This window comes from Mustelus asterias, chromosome 26 (genome assembly GCF_964213995.1).
Source record: "Mustelus asterias chromosome 26, sMusAst1.hap1.1, whole genome shotgun sequence".
NCBI lineage: Eukaryota > Metazoa > Chordata > Chondrichthyes > Carcharhiniformes > Triakidae > Mustelus > Mustelus asterias.
The window spans coordinates 40,189,639-40,203,659 of NC_135826.1; the positions used below are offsets into that span (position 1 = coordinate 40,189,639).

The following is a 14,021-nucleotide window of genomic DNA, read 5'->3' on the forward strand; positions in this document are numbered from 1 at the left end:
GTGCTACCAAATAAACCTGTTGACTTTAACCTGGTGTTGTGAGACTTCTTACTGTGTTTACCCCAGTCCAACGCCGGCATCTCCACATCATGACTTTTGACTTTGGCCCTGAACTGTCTACTGGGTATTTTTTGCTGAAGCTATTATAATTGGCCTTTGGTTTATTTTTTAATCTGGGCCTAATGTTTTATGACCCTTTTGAGAATTGGTGATTTGTGACTGATTGATAGGTGAAGTGCCTTTGGATAGTTTTTTTTCTCACAGCAGAAATCCAAAGGTTTTTACTTTCATTTTGGCAGAAGCTGAGATTTTCCAGCCTTTTCTCTTTTGGTTTCAGATTCCAGCATCCGCAGTATTTTGTTTTTAATCATGGTCTTGGCTGATTCATAAAACACCTTGGAGTTTCTGACCTGTGTTATAACAATACCATGGAACACCACCACCCGGAGGTTCCCCTCCAACTCACTCTCCATCCTGACTTGGAAATATAACGACCGTTCCTTCATTGTCGCTGGGTCAAAATCCTGGAACTCCCTCCCTGACAGCACTGTGGGTGTACCTACACCACGTGGGCTGCGTTGGTTCAAGAAGCTCATCATCACCTTCTCAAGGGGCAATTAGGGATGGGCAATAATTGCTGCTCTAGCCAGCGACGCCCACACCCCATCAAAGAATTTTAAAAATGCAACTCCAACAGTGGCAGTGCAGGAACAACAACACCTTTCATTTGTAAAGCATCCTTACAGTCGTAAAATGTCCCAGTGCTACATACAGACACCATTTTGACACCAAGTCACTGACATGGAAACTAGAAGCAGGAGTCAATATCCTGATCCACCCCCCCTCCCCCCCATAATCGCTCGATCCCTTAAAGAGTAAGAAGTCTCACAACACCAGGTTAAAGTCCAACAGGTTTATTTGGAATCACAAGCTTTCGGAGCGCTGCTCCTTCCTCTGGTAAGTCAATCAGGCACTCACCTGATGAAGGGGCAGTGCTCCGAAAGCTCGTGATACCAAATGAACCTGTTGGACTTTAACACCTGGTGTTGTTAAACTTCTTACGGTGCCCACCCCAGTCCAACTCCGGCATCTCCACATCATCCCTTAGAGACATGAAGGCGAAGGCCCAAAAGCTAGGTTTTAAAGAGCCTCTTAAAGGAGCAGCGAGAGAAGTAATTTCACAGCTCAGGGCTCAGACAGCTGAAAGCACGGCCACCAATGGTGGAATGATCAACCTCGACATTGTGCAGGAGGAGATATTCGAAAGAGCACAATGATCTCGGAGGGTTTTGGTGCTGAAGGAGATTACAAGAGGTGGTGACAGAGAGAGTCCATGGGACCATTCGCTCAGTCCTGACCTGGGACTATTGGCCTGGATGGTGCACTGGAATCTGAATATGTGGCTTCCTGGCCTAGCAGAGACATGTGTTATCCATTAACCCGGCGAGCACACGAGGCAGCCCGGGAGCAGGCACTGAGATTTCAGCCAATCGTCAGACATAGGCAGAGATGTTCAAATCTTTCAGCCAATCTGGTGACGGGAATTAAGTGACTGGGAAACTGCTTTATATTTTTACACAGTGAGAGGACCCAAACATTGAAGCAAGAACGTGTGCATGTGTCTGTACACATCTCCATCCACAGTATACTGCGTGGAATATTTTGGAAAGGATTCTCTTCCTATTTTAGCCACAGGCTCTCTCTCTCTCCCTATCACTGTGGACACATGTCTGAGCAATAAAGTGTGCGCATGTTTTTTTGATTAGTCATTGCCTGTCAGCGACAATAGAGCACACAGGAGTTAACCCTTTCAGCTCCGCATCTGAGAGTATGCAAACATCCAGATTCAACAAAGCAGGACAACTCTTGCTGGGCTGTTCAATGCAGCAGGAAATCACACAATATTGTTGCAACTGTCAATGTTCCACAAGGTTCCACACACACTGACTCTCACTGGGGTACGGGTCCCACACACACTGACTCTCACTGGGGTACGGGTCCCACACACACTGACTCTCACTGGGGTACGGGTCCCACACACACTGACTCTCACTGGGGTACGGGTTCCACACACACTGACTCTCACTGGGGTACAGGTTCCACACACACTGACTCTCACTGGGGTACAGGTTCCACACACACTGACTCTCACTGGGGTACGGGTTCCACACACACTGACTCTCACTGGGGTACGGGTTCCACACACACTGACTCTCACTGGGGTACGGGTCCCACACACACTGACTCTCACTGGGGTACGGGTCCCACACACACTGACTCTCACTGGGGTGCAGGTTCCACACACACTGACTCTCACTGGGGTACAGGTCCCACACACACTGACTCTCACTGGGGTACGGGTTCCACACACACTGACTCTCACTGGGGTACGGGTTCCACACACACTGACTCTCACTGGGGTACGGGTTCCACACACACTGACTCTCACTGGGGTACGGGTTCCACACACACTGACTCTCACTGGGGTACAGGTCCCACACACACTGACTCTCACTGGGGTACGGGTTCCACACACACTCACTCTCACTGGGGTACGGGTCCCACACACACTGACTCTCACTGGGGTACGGGTTCCACACACACTGACTCTCACTGGGGTACGGGTTCCACACACACTGACTCTCACTGGGGTACGGGTCCCACACACACTGACTCTCACTGGGGTACGGGTCCCACACACACTGACTCTCACTGGGGTACGGGTTCCACACACACTGACTCTCACTGGGGTACGGGTTCCACACACACTGACTCTCACTGGGGTACAGGTTCCACACACACTGACTCTCACTGGGGTACAGGTTCCACACACACTGACTCTCACTGGGGTACGGGTTCCACACACACTGACTCTCACTGGGGTACGGGTCCCACACACACTGACTCTCACTGGGGTACGGGTCCCACACACACTGACTCTCACTGGGGTACGGGTTCCACACACACTGACTCTCACTGGGGTACAGGTCCCACACACACTGACTCTCACTGGGGTACAGGTCCCACACACACTGACTCTCACTGGGGTACGGGTTCCACACATACTGACTCTCACTGGGGTACAGGTCCCACACACACTGACTCTCACTGGGGTACGGGTTCCACACACACTGACTCTCACTGGGGTACAGGTTCCACACACACTGACTCTCACTGGGGTACAGGTCCCACACACACTGACTCTCACTGGGGTCAGGGTCCTACACACACTGACTCTCACTGGGGTACGGGTTCCACGCACACTGACTCTCACTGGGGTACGGGTCCCACACACACTGACTCTCACTGGGGTACGGGTCCTACACACACTGACTCTCACTGGGGTACGGGTTCCACACACATTGACTCTCACTGGGGTACGGGTCCTACACACACTGACTCTCACTGGGGTACGGGTTCCACGCACACTGACTCTCACTGGGGTACGGGTCCTACACACACTGACTCTCACTGGGGTACGGGTTCCACACACATTGACTCACTGGGGTACAGGTTCCACTCACAGTGACTCTCACTGGGGTACAGGTTCCACTCACTCTGACTCTCACTGGGGTACAGGTTCCACTCACTCTGACTCTCACTGGGGTATGGGTCCCCCTACTCCAGATACTGTCGTACATAATCGATTGTACTGAGGGAGTACAGAGCTGAGGAGGACCCCATGGCCTCTCTTGGAAGTGTCGCAGGGAAATCCAGCCTGGTATCCTGGGGCTGATATTTATTACACAACCAGTAGTATTGAGACAGATAATGTCGTCATGATCACATTGCTAACTGTAGGATCTTCCTGTGTGCAAATTGGCTGTTGCATTTCCAACATTACAGTCATAACGACACTTCAAAAATGCAGTGCTTTAGGTTAGTCTGAGGTTGCGATAGATGTTATATCAATTCAAGTTTTTCCTGGAGCCAACAGATAAAAGTTTGGAAACCAGTTAATGAAAGGGTTGAAGAGAGAAGCCCAACTTTGAACATCATCTGTGTGTTTTTCACTCCATATCTTTCTTGGGCAAATGTAAGTAAGTTTATTTATTAGTTACAAACAGTCTTACATTAACTCTGCAATGAAGTTAGTGTGAAAATCCCCCAGTCGCCACACTCCGGCGTCTGTTCGGGTAACACAGAGGGAGAATTTAGCACGGCCAATCCACCTAACCAGCACATCTTTCAGGCTGTGGGAGGAAACCGGAGCACCCGGAGGAAACCCACGCAGACACGGGGAGAACGTGCAGACTCCACACAGACAGTGACCCGGGGCCGGCATTGAACCTGGGTCCCTGGCGCTGTGAGGCAGCCGTGCTAACCACCGTGCCACCCTGAGACGGGTCTGAGTAGCTCCCAGCCTCTGACTCTGTCTGACTGAATTCTGCTGCAACCGGACTCATCGAAAACATTTCACAACAACATAAGTTATTTGGCAATCCATTCCTGACCCTGATTCATCATTGTTCAAAATAAACACTTGTCAGAGTCAGGAAAATCCTGTCTGTAAAGCCAATGGGAATAAACCATTCTATTGTTGACTGAGGATTTACTGTCCATTCGTAAATAATTGGTGACAATGACTCAGCCTGGGTAAGTCACTGTGGACTCTGCCTGGTCAGATCAATTCTTTGGAACTAATCATTACCTGAGTGAGAATCTACACCGACACTCCTCAGGACATCCCAGAGCACTTTACAGCCAATGGAGTACTTTTCCTCGTGGTGTAGTCACTGCTGGTGTAGGAAATGCAGCAGTCAACTTGCGCACAGCAAGATCCCACACACAGCAATGTGATAATGACCGGATAATCTATTTTAGTGATATTGATTGAGGGATAATTATTGGTCAGGGCAGCGAGGATAACCCCAATTCCTCTTTTTTCATATTGTGGTTGTGGGATCTTTTATGACCACCTGAGATGTTCAATATCTCAATCAAAATTCAATTTTCAAGTTTGCTGGCAACACCACTATCGCGGGTCAGATCTCAAACAATGACGAGACAGAGTACAGGAATGAGATAGAGAATCTGGTGAACTGGTGCGGCAACAATAATCTCTCCCTCAATGTCAACAAAACGAAGGAGATTGTCATCAAATTCAGGAAGCGTAAAGGAGAAGATGCCCCTGTCCACATCAATAGGGACGAAATAGAAAGGGTCGAGAGCTTCAAGATTTTAGGCATCCAGATCACCAACAACCTGTCCTGGTCCCCCCATGCCGACACTAAAGTTAAGAAAGCCCACCAACGCCTCTACTTTCTCAGAAGACTAAGGAAATTTGGCATGTCAGCGACAACTCTCACCAACGTTTACAGATGCACCATAGAAAACAGCTTGGTATGGCTCCTGCTCTGCCCAAGACCACAAGGAACTACAAAAGCTTGTGAATGTAGCCCAATCCATCACGCAAACTAGCCTCCCATCCATTGACTCTGTCTACACTTCCCACTGCCTCGGCAAAGCAGCTGGCATAATTAAGGACCCCACGCACCCCGGACATTCTCTCTTCCATCTTCTTCCTTCGGGAAAAAGATACAAAAGTCTGAGGTCACGTACCAACCGACTCAAGAGCAGCTTCTTCCCTGCTGCTGTCAGACTTTTGAATGGACCTACCTTGCATTAAGTTGATCTTTCTCTACACCCTAGCTATGACTGTAACACTACATTCTGCACTCTCTCATTTCCTTCTCTATGAACGGTATGCTTTGTCTGTATAGCGCGCAAGAAACAATACTTTTCACTGTTTGTTAATACATGTGACAATAATAAATCAAATCAAAATCAAATCAAAAGATGGCACCTCCCTCAGTGCAGCACTGGGGGAATTGACATATGACAAAGCAAAATGCTAAGTATGTTGAATATATGATGAAGGGTCAGTTACCCGAGCCGTTCACGGTTTCTCTCTCCACACAGCAGCTGAGTTGATCCAGTAGCTTCTGTTCTGAAGCAGGAACTTCAAACTCTGTCTCATTTGAATTCTCACTGGTTCCCTCACCTTCACTCTCATTATCAGGCCCTGGGTTTTCGATCCTTATTCTAATTCCCTCAGCTCACTCTTACTCTCATTCCCAAATCTGTCTCTCCCATATCCCTATTCTCCCTCTCTCCCAATCCCAGGGTTCTATGAAATTCAACCAGAATCAGGGATGGAGTTCCTTCAGTGACTCAAGTCTGCAATCCAGGCAGCCAATCCCAGTGTCAGTACTGAGGGAGTGCCGCACTGTCAGAGGGTCAGTACTGAGGGAGTGCCGCACTGTCAGAGGGTCAGTACTGAGGGAGTGCCGCATTGTCAGAGGGTCAGTACTGAGGGAGTGCTGCACTGTCAGAGGGTCAGTGCTGAGGGAGTGCCGCACTGTCAGAGGGTCAGTACTGAGGGAGTACCGCACTGTCAGAGGGTCAGTGCCGATGGAGTGCCGCACTGTCAGAGGGTCAGTGCCGATGGAGTGCCGCACTGTCAGAGGGTCAGTGCTGAGGGAGTGCTGCACTGTCAAGAGGGTCAGTACTGAGGGAGTGCTGCACTGTCAAGAGGGTCAGTACTGAGGGAGTGCCACACTGTCAGACGGTCAGTGCTGAGGGAGTGCCTCACTGTCAGAGGGTCAGTACTGAGGGAGTGCCACACTGTCAGATGGTCAGTGCTGAGGGAGTGCCTCACTGTCAGAGGGTCAGTACTGAGGGAGTGCTGCACTATCAGAGGGTCAGTACTGAGGGAGTGCCGCACTGTCAGGGGGTCAGTACTGAGGGAGTGCCGCACTGTCAGGGGGTCAGTACTGAGGGAGTGCCGCATTGTCACAGGGTCAGTACTGAGGGAGTGCTGCACTGTCAGAGGGTCAGTACTGAGGGAGTGCTGCACTGTCAGAGGATCAGTACTGAGGGAGTGCTGCACTGTCAGAGGATCAGTACTGAGGGAGTGCTGCACTGTCAGAGGGTCAGTGCTGTGGGTGTGCCCCATTGTCAGAGGGACAGTGCTGAGGGAGTGCCGCACTGTCAGAGGGACAGTGTGGAGGGAGTGCCGCACTGTCTGAGGGTCAATACTGAGGGAGTGCTGCACTGTCAGAGGGTCAGTACTGAGGGAGTGCCGCACTGTCAGAGGGTCAGTGCTGAGGGAGTGCCGCAATGTCAGAGGATCAGTACTGTGGGAGTGCCGCACTAAGTCAGAGGTGCTGCCTTTCAGATGAGATCTCTTACTGAAATTAGAGGGCAGGTGTAAACATAAGAACATAAGAACTAGGAGCAGGAGTGGGCCATCTGGCCCTTCGAGCCTGCTCCGCCATTCAATAAGATCATGGCTGATCTTTTTGTGGACTCAGCTCCACTTACCCGCCCACTCACCGTAACCCTTAATTCCTTTACTGTTCAAAAATGTATCTATCCTTGCCTTAAAAACATTCAATGAGGTAGCCTCAACTGCTTCACTGGGCAGGGAATTCCACAGATTCACAACCCTTTGTGTGAAGAAGTTCCTCCTCAACTCAGTCCTAAATCTGCTTCCCCTTATTTTGAGGCCATGCCCCCTAGTTCTAGTTTCACCCGCCAGTGGAAACAACTTCCCTGCTTCTATCTTATCTATTCCCTTCATAATCTTATATGTTTCTATAAGATCGCCCCTCATTCTTCTGAATTCCAATGAGTAAAGCCCCAGTCTACTCAGCCTCTCCTCATAAGCCAACTCTCTGAACTCCGGAATCAACCTAGTGAATCTCCTCAGCACCCTCTCCAGTATATCCTTTCTCAAGTAAGGAGACCAAAACTGTACACAGTACCACAGTAAAAGATCCAATGGTGACTATATCAGGAAGAGTGGAGGTTTCCCGATATTCATGCCCTACTCAACATCAGTCAAAGCAGATGATCTGGTCATTATCACATTGCAGGTTTTTGGGATCTTGCAGTGCCTAAATTGTCCATTTTGTTTCCAACATTACAACAGCGATTACATTTGCAAAGTATTCAATTGCCTGGGTCACCCTGAGGCGGTGACAGGTGTGATAGAAAAAAATCTTCCTTACCTGAAATTCTAGGATGCTGACTCTCTGGTTCCAATCCCACTCTCCAGGGTCTGCTGTTCAATTGTGTCTGATGGGCTTATTCGACTGTGGCAGCATCACAGCCGAGCCAGAAACCTCTGCTGAGCAGAGAGGTCTCTGACTGAAGAGGGACTCAGGCACAGGAGAGCTGTATTAAACCAGCCAGCACAACCTCGGGCTAAACTGGACTCCGGCTCAATCATCTCAACTCGCTCAGAATTACCCGATGCGGAGAGAGTGAACTTTAAAAAAATCCTTTTTGAGAAACATCCAGCCTGGGGAAAGCAGGAAGTTGGAAGGAGTGTTTAATGGTGTATTCACTTATTCCAAACCTGCAGCTGCCGCCCACTCTGCCCAGTCCCCCCGCGGGCTGCTGCTGCTGCTTCGAAACACCCTCAATGTGCAGCCACACACAGTCGATCTGCCGGTCCGGGGCAGGGAGTGGAGGGGAAGGGGTGCTGGGGGGCTGTGTCCAATGAGAAGCTCCTGTGGCCGGCGGGCCGCTTGCTGAGGGTTCCGGCACTTTCTCAGATCTCAGCATGACTGTGCAGTTTACAGAGTGAGTGGCAGAGTGAGAGCAACACATTGCGGCTGCCTGGCTCCAGCGGCAGGGCAGCACCCAGCGGCGGGGCTGCACCCACAGACAGTGCTGCAGTGTCAGGGACACTCTCCTGCAGCCACTGGGCTTTCCTCAGTGTCTCCCACTCTAACCCAGTGTGGTCCTTAGAAATCTTATCTTGGAAACCCTACAGCACAGAAAGAGGCCATTCGGCCCATCAAGTCTGCACCGACTACAATCCCACCCAGGCCCTACCCCCATATCCCTACATATTTACCCACTAATCCCTCTAACCTACACATCCCAGGACACTAGGGGCAATTTAGCACGGCCAATCAACCTAACCCGCACATCTTTTGGACTGTGGGAGGAAACCGGAGCACCCGGAGGAAACCCACGCAGACACGAGGAGAATGTGCAAACTCCACACAGACAGTGACCCAAGCAGGGAATTGAACCCAGGTCTCTGGAGCTGTGAAGCAGCAGTGCTAACCACTGTGCTACCGGGCCGCCCGAGTCTTGTAGGGTTTTGATGTTCACCAGACTTGTGGTCACCACCTCCACAAAATAAATACAATATAAATAAAACACTGGTGCAAAATAGGCTTGAGGCTTTAAACTGAGATAAAAGCAAAATACTGAAACAGAAAATGCTGGAAAATCTCAGCAGGTCTGACAGCATGTGTGGAAGTCCAACAGGTTTATTTGGAATCACGAGCTTTCAGAGCACCGCTCCTTCATCAGGTGAGTCCAATCCTGTTGGACTTTAACCTGGTGTTGTGAGACTTCTTACTGTGCCCGCCCCAGTCCAACGCCGGCATCTCCACCTCATAGCATCTGTGGAGAGAGAATAGAGCCAACGTTTCGAGTCTGGATGACACTTCGTCAGAGCCCTTTTCTGTTTGTTTTTTTCAAATTGTGTGTATTTAAAACAAATAAAAGACAGCAGGTCAGACACAAGACTCCGTCAATTAAACCCTGTTCATCATAAATTGGAAGGCAATCTTCCAGAAGTGAGGTGCTAAAGTTAGCTAACGGTCTCCAAAGGCTGGCCCGACTTTAAACCGTCCGCAATCGAGACTGATCACTCACCACCAGAGCCAGGAGAACAGCTTCAAACAGGTTTTGCAATCCAACTCTTCCACATAGCAAACTGCTGGTAAATCCTCAAAGGGTGGTGACAATCTGTTAACTGAAGTGTCCGCATTGTCATTGGGGTGGGGGTACAACAGGAAACTATGTGGAATACATCAGGATACCTGATACAGAACTGTAAATATCAAGAGTACTGCAATTGTACTGAGGCCTCTCAGGTAAAACAGGCAGTAAGGAAAAGTTAAATTTCATTGCAGTTTCTGTATTTGAAATGTTTTGGCATGTACTTTTACAAATGTTATGAATAAGGTATATTTAATGTTCTCCAAGAGTAAGTTGTCTCTTTTATCCGAATGTATACATTAGGCAACTCAGAGAGGGATTTTACAGATTAGCTTCTGCTTTGTCAGACTCTGCTGCCTGCCATTTCCATGCAGTGTTGGGACATTTAACAGATCCTGTAGCTCTTAAACCATAAGACATAGGAGCAGAATTAGGCCACTCGGCCCATCGAGTCTGCTCCACCATTCAATCATGGCTGATATTTTTTCCTCATCCCCATTTTCCTGCCTTTTTCCCATAATCCCTGATCCCCTTACTAATCAAGAACCTATCTATCTCTGTCTTAAAGACACTCAATGACCTGGCCTCCAAAGCCTTCTGCGGCAAAGAGTTCCACAGATTCACCACTCCCTGGCTGAAGAAATCCTCCTCATCTCTGTTTTAAAGGATCGTCCCTTTAGCCTGAGGTTGTTCCCTCTGGCTCTAGTTTTTCCGACTAGTGGAAACATCCTCTCCACGTCTAATCTATCCAGGCCTCGCAGTATCCCGTAAGTTTCAACAAGATAGGGTTCATGGTGGGAGATATAGGAAGGATATCGGAGGTAGGTTCTTTACGCAGAGAGTGGTTGGGGTGTGGAATAGACTGCCTGCAGTGATAGTGGAGTCAGACACTTTAGGAACATTTAAGCGGTTATTGGATAGGCACATGGAGCACACCAGGATGATAGGGGGTGGGATAGCTTGATCTTGGTTTCAGATAAAGCTCGGCACAACACCATGGGCCGAAGGGCCTGTTCTGTGCTGTACTGTTCTATGTTCTAAGATCCCCCCCTCATCCTTCTAAACTCCAACGGGTACAGACCCAGAGTCCTCAACCGTTCCCCATACGACAAGCTCTTCATTCCAGGGATCATTCTTGTGAACCTCCTCTGGACCCTTTCCAAGGCCAGCACATCCTTCCTTTGATATCTTGGCCAACATCCTATAATCTCTCCTTTTACACCAATAGTTCCCTATTCCCTTCAATCACTCATTTCCACAGATTTATTAAGATGGGTGGCACGGTAGCACAGTGTGGGCGGCACGGTAGCACAGTGGTTAGCACTGCTGCTTCACACCTCCAGGGTCCCGGGTTCGATTCCCGGCTCGGGTCACTGTCTGTGTGGAGTTTGCACATTCTCCTCGTGTCTGCATGGGTTTCCTCCGGGTGCTCCGGTTTCCTCCCACAGTCCAAAGATGTGCGGGTTAGGTTGATTGGCCAGGTTAAAAATTGCCCCTTAGAGTCCTGGGATGTGTAGGTTAGAGGGATTAGCGGGTAAATATGTGGGGGTAGGGCCTGGGTGGGATTGTGGTCGGTGCAGACTCGATGGGCCGAATGGCCTCCTTCTGCACTGTAGGGTTTCTATGATTTCTATGATGAAAGTTGAACACATTTGGATGTTGCTGCTTCGCCCTAGGCTTTGTCACAATCACACATCCCAACCCTCACTGGCAGCCGTGCAGAGCCAGTCTGTCGCTCACACACCTCCACTGTTCTGTAAAAACTGCCAGCTACCACCTTAACAAAACAAAGTTCTTCAATTCCCATCTCCTGAGTCACTGGATTCCCCACGAAGAGTTGGAGAGATGTCCTTCCGAAGGCCAGTCCTGCTTTCCCAGTGTCTGGCAACACCAGGTTAAAGTCCAACAGGCTTATTTGGTAGCAAAAGCCACTAGCTTTCGGAGCGCTCGCTGCTCCTTCGTCAGGTGATGAAGTCACTCACCTGACGAAGGAGCAGCGCTCCGACAGCTAGTGGCTTTTGCGACCAAATAAACCTGTTGGACTTTAACCTGGTGTTGTGAGACTTCTTACTGTGTTTACCCCAGTCCAACGCCAGCATCTCCACATCATGGTTCCCAGTGTCTCACAGAGCGAGACCCACAGAACTAAATGTATCAGTGGTTAGAGGTACCCAGAGACAACAGCAACAACGCAGGTAAGAAACAGCCGACTGTTTCTCTTGTGTCATCGAGTAAGCAGCCCTTCCAGATCTCTAGAAACCTGACGACTGAATGAGACACATATAGACAAATTAGAGGGAACTCCGCCCTCTGAGCTTGGCTCTGCTATTCAATAAGATCATGGCTGACCTGATTGTAACCTCCACCCCACAATCCCGCTTACTCCTGATAACTTTTCACCCCCCCCCCCCGATATATTCTGATAAACATGGCTGTGTCTCAGCGAAAAGTGAATCCTGTATAACAGCAAAGTGGTTGATTCTTCCTCGCTCAGGGACAGAGGACAAATGGTGATCTCTTGAGTGACACCCACACTCATTCCCATCGGTACAATTTTAACTCAGGACAGTTTACCCTAAAACTAAACATCATCAACCCAGCAAATATCGATGCCCAATTTATCACGTGGTGAGTGGTGAGGTTACTGGACAACATCACTCTAAAGCATAATGTCTTGGGAAGACTGGAGCCCTTAGTCTAGGCTAAAACCTCAAGGGCAGCACTGAGGAATGCTGCACTGTTGGCGGTGCTCCCTTTTGGAAGAGACATTAACCTGAGATCTCCATCTCCCCTCTCAGGCAAATGCTTCAATGATCCCGTGGGGAAAATAGAAAATATTTTGAAGAATAGCAGAGGGGTTCTCCCCAGTATTCTGGTTATCATAGAACAGAATCATAAAATCCTCACAGTGCAGGCGAAGGCCATTCAGCCCATTGAGTCTGCACCGACTCTCCAACAGAACACCCCACCCAGACCCTATCCCCGTAACCCTACATATTTACACTGCTAATCCCCCTAACCTATACATTTTAGGACACTAAGGGGAAATTTACCGTGACCAATCCACCTAATCTACACATCTTTGGACTGTGGGAGGAAACCGGAGCACCCGAAGGAAACCCGCGCAGTCACGGGGAGAATGGGCAAACTCCACACAGACAGTGACCCGAGCCGGGAATCGAACCCGGGTCCCTGGCGCTGTGAGGCAGCAGTGCTAGCCACCGTGCCGCCGCCGTGCCGTCATGGTTGTTCAGCAACCACCATCACAGAATAGATTCTTCGGTCACTTATCACATTGCTGTTTATGGGATCTTGCTGTGCACTGATAGACTGCTCTATTTTCCAGATTATGACAGTGTTCACACTTCAAAAATACTTGCTTGCCTTAAAATCACTTTGGCCCAACCTGAAGTTGTTAAAGGTACGACCTAAATGTAACCACAATGAACTTACTATCCAACTTTACATTAATAAATTACATTTTGACTACAACTGATGTAATTTCATTTGATTTATTATTGTCACCTGTATTGGGGTACAATGAAAAGTATTGTTTCTTGCACACTATACAGACAAAACATACCATTCATAGAGTACATAGCGGAGAAGGAAAGGAGAGGGCACAGAATATAGAGTTACAGTCATGCAGAGAAAGATCAGCTTACTATAAGGTTCAAAAGTCTAATGGAGGCAGGGAAGAAGCTGTTCTTGAGTCAGTTGGTACATGTCTTTATCACAAGTTGTACAATTCCTTAATGGAATCCAACACTGCCTGAGCAGCAGAATACTACACCGTGTGGAACCGTCCAGTCCGGAACGGTCTGGCCTGTCCAGAACAATTCCAGGGGCCTGTCCACTAGCAGCAAGCCCAGACGTCACGCTTTGTCACACATGAAACTCAATGTCAGAGAGAAAGCTGGTCATTGGCCAAGAGCTTAAATATTAAAAGTGCATCAACAGTTAACACGTGGCTACAGTTATCCAAATACACCAACAGCTGAGGGATAAATGTGGAATTGATTTACTAATGTCAGATGTATTGGGATACAGTCAAAAGTATTGTTTCCTGCGAGCTGCTACAGACAAAACATACCATTCATAGAGTACATAGAGGAGAAGGAAAGGAGAGGGTGCAGAATTATAGTGTTGCAGTTACCCACAGGTGTAGAGAAAGATCAGCTTAATGCGCGATAGGGCCATTCAAAAGTCTGGCTGCAGCAGGGAAGAAGCTGTTCTTGAGTCGGTTGGGTACGTGACCTCAGACTTTAGTA

General features: G+C 48.9%; 1 protein-coding gene across 3 annotated transcripts in view; it reads right to left on the bottom strand.

The window, feature by feature from the left end:
- LOC144479614 (kelch-like ECH-associated protein 1A) overlaps nt 1–13,597 on the bottom strand; it is a 36,780-nt gene extending 23,183 nt beyond the window's left edge. Inside the window, exon 1 of one of the 3 annotated variants that reach the window (XM_078198542.1) lies at nt 13,416–13,597. The gene's annotated coding sequence lies outside the window, so the exon portion shown is untranslated. Of the gene's footprint in view, nt 1–3,590; nt 3,740–8,015; nt 8,667–13,415 lie in introns of those variants that run through there. The other 2 variants (XM_078198540.1, XM_078198543.1) reach the window with 2 other exon arrangements.
- Nucleotides 13,598–14,021: the final 424 nt, after the last annotated feature.